Below are 9,531 nucleotides of genomic sequence, written 5' to 3' on the forward strand. Positions count from 1 at the left end.
TTCTTCTAAGATCATGTTATGTAAAATAACACACGCTTTCATCACCTTCATCAATTTTACCCTTTCCCATGCTCGTGCTGGATATTTGATTATGTGTCACTTCTGTTTGAGGACCCCAAACGCCCGCTCCACATCCTTCCTTGCAGATTCATGTGCTAATTTGAACAATTTCCTTTTTTCATCAGCTGGATATGTGTATGACTTGACAAATGTTGCGTACTCTGGATATATCCCATCAGCAAGGCAATATCCATGATTGTATTCACGTCCATTAATAACGTATGACATGTTTGGTGCTTTACCCTGGAAAATATCGTTAAATAATGGAGATGCTCCAAGCACATTCCACGTCGTTGTTTGACCCTGCCATACCAAAAAATGCATGCCAAAACCAGAGGTCCTGTGAAACAACTGCTTCTAGTATAATAGTAGGCACACCATGATCACCTCGTGTGAATTGCCCTCGCCATGCATTGGGACAATTTTCCCACACCCAATGTGTACAATCAATGCTACCTAGCATTCCTGGAAATCCATGTTTACCCTGATGTGCGGCATACAACTGTTCGACATCATTTCTGGTCGGATTTCGCAAGTATATGTCGCCATAAAGCTCTATTACATACTCACAAAATAAATATGTGCATTCTCGACCGGTCCTCGCAGACATCTTCAAATATTCATCTGAAGCGTCTGCGGCTATGCCATACGCTAATTGTCTAAGAGCTGTTGTGCATTTTTGAAACGTAGTAAACCCACATTTACCCCTAGCATCTCATCTCAGTTGGAAGAACACATAATTGTTTTCCAAATCTCTAGCTATACGTAGAAATAAACTTCTACTAATACGAAAGCGATCCTCAAACTTCGATAGGTCATATAAACTATTAATGTTAAAGTAATCACGTACCAAAAGTTCGTTCGCTGCCTCTCGATCCCGGTTGATGGACTTTCTTCGTTTCTTCTCGACATTTGAAGTTTCACCTCTCTGACGTACAATGTCATGTGCCGCAGACAACAACGTGTGCATAACCAACTCGTCATCATCGGAATCTTCATAAGATGATGAAGACGAAGAAATGGCATCTAAAAAATTATTCATATTCTTGTTGTTGTGTGTTTTTTGTGTAGTTGTTATAAAATATATGGTATGTATTATGTTTGTATATATAGTTGAGGTTTTAGTTTTGATTTTTTTTATTTTATTAATCTTAACGGTCAAAAAGGGAAAGGAGGAAAGGAGGTAACGGTCAAAAAACAAGAATCAACCGATCAAATTGTGCGTGAGGATCCGTGAGAAGTTCCAATCCGCGTCACATTCACCGGTAGGGGGGGGGGGGGGGGTGTTCACGCGTGAATACCCCCTACACGTCATCATTACGCATTAAAAACCCATCCACACCCCATGGCCTTAGAAATGAATGTTTTTTACTTTTTTTTCTTTTGTTAAAAAATTTACATTTTGTTTTTTGAGAAAAAAAAAAAAAAAAAAAAAAAAGTAAATGCCACATTTGTACGCTTCTGTCACTCATGTGCACGCCCAACATGGAGAAGAAAAAACAATGTCGTCGGTGAAGCATTAAATAAGATGATAGTCTCTGTCTAAACATGAGATCTCACTTATCGATTCATAGTTTTTACCATTTTTAGAAGCATGGACAATTAGTCGACATAACGTGACCTTGGATAAACGAATAGGTACATTTAATTGTTTGAAAGGCATATTCTTTGGTACTTGACGTGCAATCCAATTTTCTTTTATTTTATTAACTCAATATTAAATAATAATCGCCATCCATGTTCACGATTGTAATATAATGAAATAAACTACCAACGTTTATTACATTATTTATACTAAATAGCAATTGTCTTGGTCAGTAATTATAGGTTTCTTAAAAGAAATAGTCTATTGGTACTGGTGTTTATATGTGTTAAATAACAACAACCATGCACGTTTACCATTTACGATTGACATTTAAAGAAAAACACCAATATATTCCTGTAGAATATGTATATAATAACAATAGTCTCATACTTAAACATGTATACTTCAAAAAGTCTAGCCTCGATTATATTAAAAATAGAAGTCCTTGATCATGAATTAAAGGGTTAGATCTCAAATTGGAATAATTATGGAATAAACCCTTTGGAAACATGTCTTCCATATTTTATATTATCTTGCAATTGAATATAATATTAAATTTATAAGTAACATGTGCTTATAGATGTAATCCAAATAAGACCAAAAATTTAACTACTGTTATTTCACTTTTGTCACAATTATAATATTCTTTTTTTTATCATACATGTTAATAATATTTAATTTTATGCAATAGTAATACTAAAAACAGATGGGCCTTAGTTAAAGAACTTTATTCTTTATAAAAAAAAAAATGTTTTTATATGGTTTGCGAAAAGCAAAAGGTAAAAAAAAAACGTATTTAATTTGATGTTTGTAATTGAATACATCTAATTTTATAATGTTATCGTTAACAAATGTTACATTTATTATTCATAGTATTACCTGATGTTCTGACAAAAAGATAGGAGGGGTGACAGGGTGGCGTGAAGCTCGTGGGAGATGTTCGGTCCACGTGGAACGACAAGGGGAGTTGACGTGGCAGGAAAAAGTGTCTCTTGGAGTCACGAAGGGTCAGAGTTGAACAGTCAACGGGTTAGGAGAGATGGATGTGGCATCGTGCATAGTGAGTTGTACCTTTATCATCAAGTTTTTAGGTAATTAATTAGGTGCAACACATTTGGTGCTTGCCACGTAAGATCTGCTCATCAAACATGATAACATCGAAGTTTTAGTAATTTATAAAAAGCAAAATACATATAATGAGTTAATCACAATATATTTCTAATGATTATATTAAGGTCCTACTAATTGGACCCTAAGGTTTTTTTTAGCTGATCTTCTCATCAATGATTTTTTAGATATAAATTTATGTGTATTTATAATATCAACTAGTTATGAGACCCGTATATTATACGAGATTATTAAAATAAAATGTTAAATATTAACGATTAAATGAGAAGTTTATTTGAATTTGAAATTTCAAATAACTTAAAATTATGAGAAAAAAATGAAAAAAAATGAAAATAAATTAAGATTATATGTTTAGTTATCAGATCAATGTCCTAAATGGGTAAATTATAACAAAATGTTAAACACAAATGTTTAAACTGTAATTTGTTTTACTCGGCAAATCTAATCTACTCCTAAGCTAACAACACCTATTTCACCTATATCCACAACGAAACTTGAACCCTCGACCTCAAAGAGGGAGGGCACCACCTGATACCGCTGGGCTACAAGCCCTTTTTAACTATAAATTTATTTGAAATTGAAATTTAAATTTAAAATTAAAAATTAAAAATTAATAGTCATTATGGTATGTTTAATTTATGGAAATATTGAGACTATAATGTATATATCCTTATTGAAAATGAAAAATGAAGTAAATGACAAGTGGAAAATAAATATATCTCAAAGTTATGATAAAATGACACGTGGTCAATCGAATAAGAGAATGACATATGACAAAATCATTCTTATTTATTAGGCTAGATAGTTTGTATGATTATTAAAAGCTTTTTTTTTTAAACTCGTACCTATCATTTAATTACTATCAACTTTTTATTTATTATATATTTTATTCTTTTATAATCAAATAATAATACAACCGTCAACGTTTTCTATATATTTTAATATTTTTATATACCATGAACTAAAAATAAAATGATAGTAAATATTTAAATGAAAACTAAGTATTATTAATAGAAAATGTAGCGACGGTACATATACCAATAATGATTATTGTTTTATGTATGTACACAAGCATCCACCAACCTGAAATAAAAATCTACACACACCAAAAACCTCATTCTTCCCTTTTATTTAAAAACAAAAAAAAATAATTACTTTTATTTAAAGTATTCTATTTTATAGATTTGAAAAAAATAAGTATACTTTTTTAACACTTTTTTATAAAAATTATATATTTTTTCTATAAACAAATATTTATATTAAACCATTTTATTATGTAATGATAATTAATAAAAAGATAATTATTTTGTAATGATTAGTTTATTTTAGGAAAAAAGTTAAAGTAATTATTAGGGGGTCCTTTAAGAATATAAAAAGGATCCAAATAGTTGAACCCTTATATAAAAATTTTACTTTTTATTTTTCTGTTTAGAATATATATATATATATATATGTGACATCCCCAAAATCACGGCCAGAAGAGACCGGTTTTGTTTATACTTTATTTCAAAATCAGAGTTATCTTTTAATAAAAGGGTTGCGGAATTTGTCCCAAAACAATAATATGATAAAGATTTATCAAAAGCATTTCCATAGAAATGTATTTCATTAAAAGACTCGGGATGTCATGTTCGTATAGATCAAAAGTATAAACAGTACAATATAAGCCTTACTACATTATTTCATATCTACAGGCCTATATCCGTAATCCCTCGTCCAAAACATCACACCTATGCTCATGCGCCACTACCTGTAATGCATAAAACTGAGTGGGTCAGGCTTGGGAGCCTGGTGAGCACATAGGGTTTTCAACCCACAATAAGTTTATTAATTTCATCAATCAACAATAACCCGATTACCCGTTCCCGTTATCCTCACTTTACGTCCCTAAACACCTATCATAAGGGACCTAGCCTAAGGATCATCATCGGGACGGACACTACTGCTAAGGGGATTCCTCAGCAATAAATGTCCTAATAGGCAACCATGTGGGGGATGGAGTACACCGGTGAACACATCGTTCACAACACCTACAGGTTGCGAACCTGCTAGTGTTCCACTGGACTGTCTAGAAGAGTCCGTGGTCGTCATCTATACTCCGCTAGATGACTGGATCAACAACAACAACATCGAGGCCTCTCATCATTTTATCACACATCACCTATTACATCTACCCATGTTTTACCCCAACATTTTCGTAGATATAAAATACATATACAGTTTAAATCATTGAAAACATGTATAACAACGTTCATCTAGCATAGATAGCAAGTATTCAGATAATATGCACACATAGCACGTAATTTATATAAAATACTTCATATCTATGTGTAAGTTGAAGGTAACTATGCACTCACCGGAAAAGGTGGTGATTCCGAACTCAGACAGCGCTTCGCTTCTTAAAAAGAATTTTTCTTCGACGAAACCTAGTATTATTACCACTAGAGTTTAGTTTATTATTCGTCGAGACTAATTAATAGTCTAGCTATTATTATTATTATTATATAAGCGTCAAAAAAATACTTATATAACCCATAATAATAGCCCAAGTATTTATTATAAGTTCCTAATAACGTTACTATAATTAAATAAAAGTTATATTAAAAATAGCGTAGGCGTAGCTCACTTACAGCGGGTTTTATAGAAAACCGGGCTTTGCTTGGAGCAGCGTTCCCGAGCCGAAAAGCTCTTCTTCTCGGAGCCTTCGAGCACTCCGGGGCTTCCGCCTCGTGCTAGGGAGGTTCCCTAGGCTTTTCGGGGGATTCCGGGGCTAGAGAGAGGTTCTAGAGAGAGAGAGAGAGAGTAAAGAGAAGAAAGAATGAGAAAGGTGTGAAGAAAATGAGGGTGGGAGAGGTGGTATTTATAGGGTGAAATGTGGCTGAACTTGGTGCCACATGTCACCATCTGGTGGCAAGCCTTGGGGAGAAAGCAATGGCCAAGATTGTGCCACATCACCCATTTTCGCACAGCACACTTCCGACTTCTAAAATCCGTAACTTTCACATACGACCTCCGTTTTTGACGTTCTTTATATCCACGCGTAGGTAATAATAAGATCTACAACTTTCATTTTGACACCGTCAGCTAATTCTCGACCGATCTTAAATTTAATAGTACAAGGAGATTATACTGTTAAACGTCTGCGTAAAATTAATAACTTCTACATACGGACTTTGTTTTTGTCTGTCTTTTTACCGTTGATTTCCTATTAATGAGATCTTCAACTCTCATTTACGTTGCGTAAGCCAAAAACCGCTCGAACTAAAATTCGAGTTTCAGGCCGTGCACTGCTAAGCCGAATCTTAGAAAAATCATAACTTCTTCATACGAAGTCAGATTTGGGCGTTCTTTTTATCGATGTTCTTAGTTTAATATATTCTACGACTTTTGTTTAGATTGCTAAGGCTAAAAAGTCTTCTATCGTAAATTCACTATTTACGTCTCCCGGTGTCGTGCCGGTTTTGTCGTAAAACTTCGGCGGGCCATAACTTCTTCGTTATAGCTCGGATTTCGGCATTCTTTATATGCACGGAAACCTTGAGACATATTCTACAACTTTATGTAGAGATATCGGGATTATCTCACACTTTAATTTTGACGCTCATTTTTATTCTTTATTAATTATACATTTATAATTAAATAATAAACACATAAACACACATAATTCACATAATACTCAAATATTTCATATTTATTACTTCAAAAAGAGTTACAATAGTTGACCTAGACTATTATATTGACAAAAATGCTTAGCCCTGAAAACCCGGGCGTTACAATATATATATATATATATATATATATATATATATATATATATATATATATATATATATATTAGTTTATACCCCGTGAGAACTATGATTATAAAATTAATTAAACATTCGTAATAAAAACTTAAAGGTATTAATAAATTATTTAAAATAAATTATTAATTAACAGATATTTTGTTAGTTATATTAAATTATAATCGTTATTTTAAATAAATACATAAAATTATATCACTTTATAATATATATATATATATATATATATATATATATATATATATATATATATATATATATATAATTTTATTTTTTATTCTAATGTTATTAAGTTAATGTAATTAAATTGTGAAATTTGAAATTCGAAATTCGAAATAAAAAATCAATTATTAATTTAATGTAATGTAATTAGAATGAAAAATTTTAAATTAAGAATTAATAGGTTGATACGAAACATGTGACATATAATATTAATGATGATAATATTATAGCACTTATCGATATGAGAATAAAATTATTCCTTTATTAGAAAATGAATATATATATATATATATATATATATATATATATATATATATATATATTAGTTTTTTAATCATTTTATTCTATCTAAATATTTGAAAGAGTTTTATTAGTTGGACCATGTAAATATAATTATTCCGGTTGAATGGTCAATGTCATCTCATGACCTCTTATATCGTAAAATTAAATAGAAATGCTATATAAGAGGTCAAATTAAACGATCCAAGTTATTAGTCGTATCACATTTGTATTCCAATCATTTAAATGAACATGAGTAAAAGAGGCATTTGTTGGAAATTCAAATAAAACTAATGAAAATGTGTAATTTTTTTTCCAAAAAAGAAAGTAATTTATATGATTTCATGGAGGTATATTTCCTTTTGTGTTGTTTATCCGTCAGAATTAAAAAAAAATGAGTTTTGACTTTTATATTCTTATAAAGGATATTAAAGTCAAATTACATTATTTTTAAGCGTATAAATAAAATACATAAGTGTATATATATTACATTTCATTTTTCATATTCAAAATGATAAGCAAAAGCATTTGAAGGCTCACATCAACCGATCCGATGATGCATATAGAAGGTCAATCAGAAAACATTATCAATATTTTAAATGTGTTATGTTTGAACCTTGAACCTGTTGGTCGAATGGGTTGAGACCATGGGCTTAATGTCGTTGGTCGACCCATCGGTGTTTTGGAGTGCTGTCCAAGATACGCGTTATATGGAAAGTTTCCTAATTCTTTGTTTAGGAATTGTAATCCAATGTGAATTCTAGATCTATATATGTATGCATTGATCATGTATAGAGGTAGGTCAATTGTTAGAGTTTTTGTAATACTGAATTTCTCTAATACAATCAAAGTGTTAGTTTGGTTGAAATAATCCTTTAGAATCCTTATTATGAATTATTTACATCAACTGCTCCTCTTATTGTATGACTTTTTTTAGTATATAGATGCATAATAGGGTATGTTTTTATATATTTTGTCCTTTACAAAAATATAGTCATATATTTTACATATTCCACTATAACATAACATGATTAGATTAGAAGCATGATAGTTTACTGTTTCAACAAAAAAAAAAAAAAAAAAAAAAAACTAACTAATATACATTTTGCTGATATGTTGACATCCTCAAAACTCTTGCAAATTTACAAAAATGTAATGAAAGACTAGAAATTCTGAAATGATGATTTAAAAAGTATACGTCCGTTTACTTTCTTATTTAGATAACATACTACAAATCCAACTTTAGAGATTCAAGTTTATAAGTTTACAATAAAAACTAACTTATCCAAGTGAAGGAAAAAATGTATCTTTACACAGATTTTGACTTTTGAGAAAATATGTAAATGTTTTTAGGTTTTGTTGTGAAAATTAAGATACAAATGAAATCTTATCCTAGACATGATAATGGCCTTTAATATTTAAAAAGTGGGTTTAAATTTAAAATAATGGGTAAAACTGCTGACGGATAAGCTAAAATAATCAGGAGTGGGCCATATTCCACGTTAGCAAGATAAAGGGCATTTAAAAAAGGGAAATAAACCTCAAATTTTACGATGTCAACATATTTGGTATTCCCACATGTCGGGAGCAATTTCATCCTTATTTTGTTTTTTAAATAAACATTTTTAAATCCATCACATGTAATCAAACTGCTCTCATGAGAATGCAACAAACAAACAAATAATTGTATCTTTGATATATTTTTAACTTTCTGAATCTGAATTACCCTGTTTATTATGTGAATAATCTATAATGTAATTATCTCCGCATTAAGAAAAACATATAGAATAATCAGTGTTTTCTTTATGTTTTAATACATTTTGTTATTATGGTGTTATATAGGGGTGTAAGTGAGCCGAGCTCCTTGCGAGCTACTCGGGATCGACTCGTTAAAAGCTCGACTCGAGATCGAATTAAACGAGCCCGAGCCGAGCTCGAGCCCAAATATGAGGCTCGTTTATTAAACGAGCTCGAGCCGAGCTTCAGCTATTGGGCTCGCGAGCCTAAATGCGCCTAAACGAGCCTATATATATATATATATATATGTGTGTGTGTGTGTGTGTGTGTGTGTGTGTGTGTGTGTGTGTGAGAGAGAGAGAGAGAGAGTGTATATATATATATATATAGGCTCGTTTAGGCTCGCGAGCTCACTAAATTGTTCACGAGCCGAGCTCGAGCTTCATTTTAAGGCTCGAATCGAGCTCGAGCTCGAGCTTCTTCAAAATTAAACGAGCCGAGCTCGAGCTTGGTTAGGCTCGGGCTCGGCTCGGTTCGTTTACACCCCTAGTGTTATATAAAAAAACTAGGGTTATGTTAGGTGTACTAGCTGAAAAGCTAGTTGATAACTAAAAGGTTAACTGTTAAATAAAAAGTTAGCTGATTGTTTAAAAACAAACTGATAAAAAATATTGTTTGTAAAAATAGCTGAAAAATAAAATGACTTAAAAGTACATT

The 9,531-nt window shown here is 31.3% G+C and overlaps 1 long non-coding RNA gene across 1 annotated transcript; it reads right to left on the minus strand.

Annotated features, from left to right (window-relative positions):
* Window positions 1-2,340: 2,340 nt before the first annotated feature.
* LOC145038694 (uncharacterized) lies at window positions 2,341-5,590 on the minus strand. Its single transcript, XR_013679498.1, has 3 exons — window positions 5,404-5,590; window positions 5,131-5,199; window positions 2,341-2,780 (listed from the first exon to the last, which is right to left on the minus strand). It is a non-coding gene; the product is annotated as an uncharacterized LOC145038694 (long non-coding RNA).
* Between the last annotated feature and the right edge of the window lie 3,941 nt (window positions 5,591-9,531).

This window comes from Lactuca saligna, chromosome 4, assembly GCF_052625555.1.
Source record: "Lactuca saligna cultivar CGN05327 chromosome 4, ASM5262555v1, whole genome shotgun sequence".
NCBI classification, from domain to species: domain Eukaryota; kingdom Viridiplantae; phylum Streptophyta; class Magnoliopsida; order Asterales; family Asteraceae; genus Lactuca; species Lactuca saligna.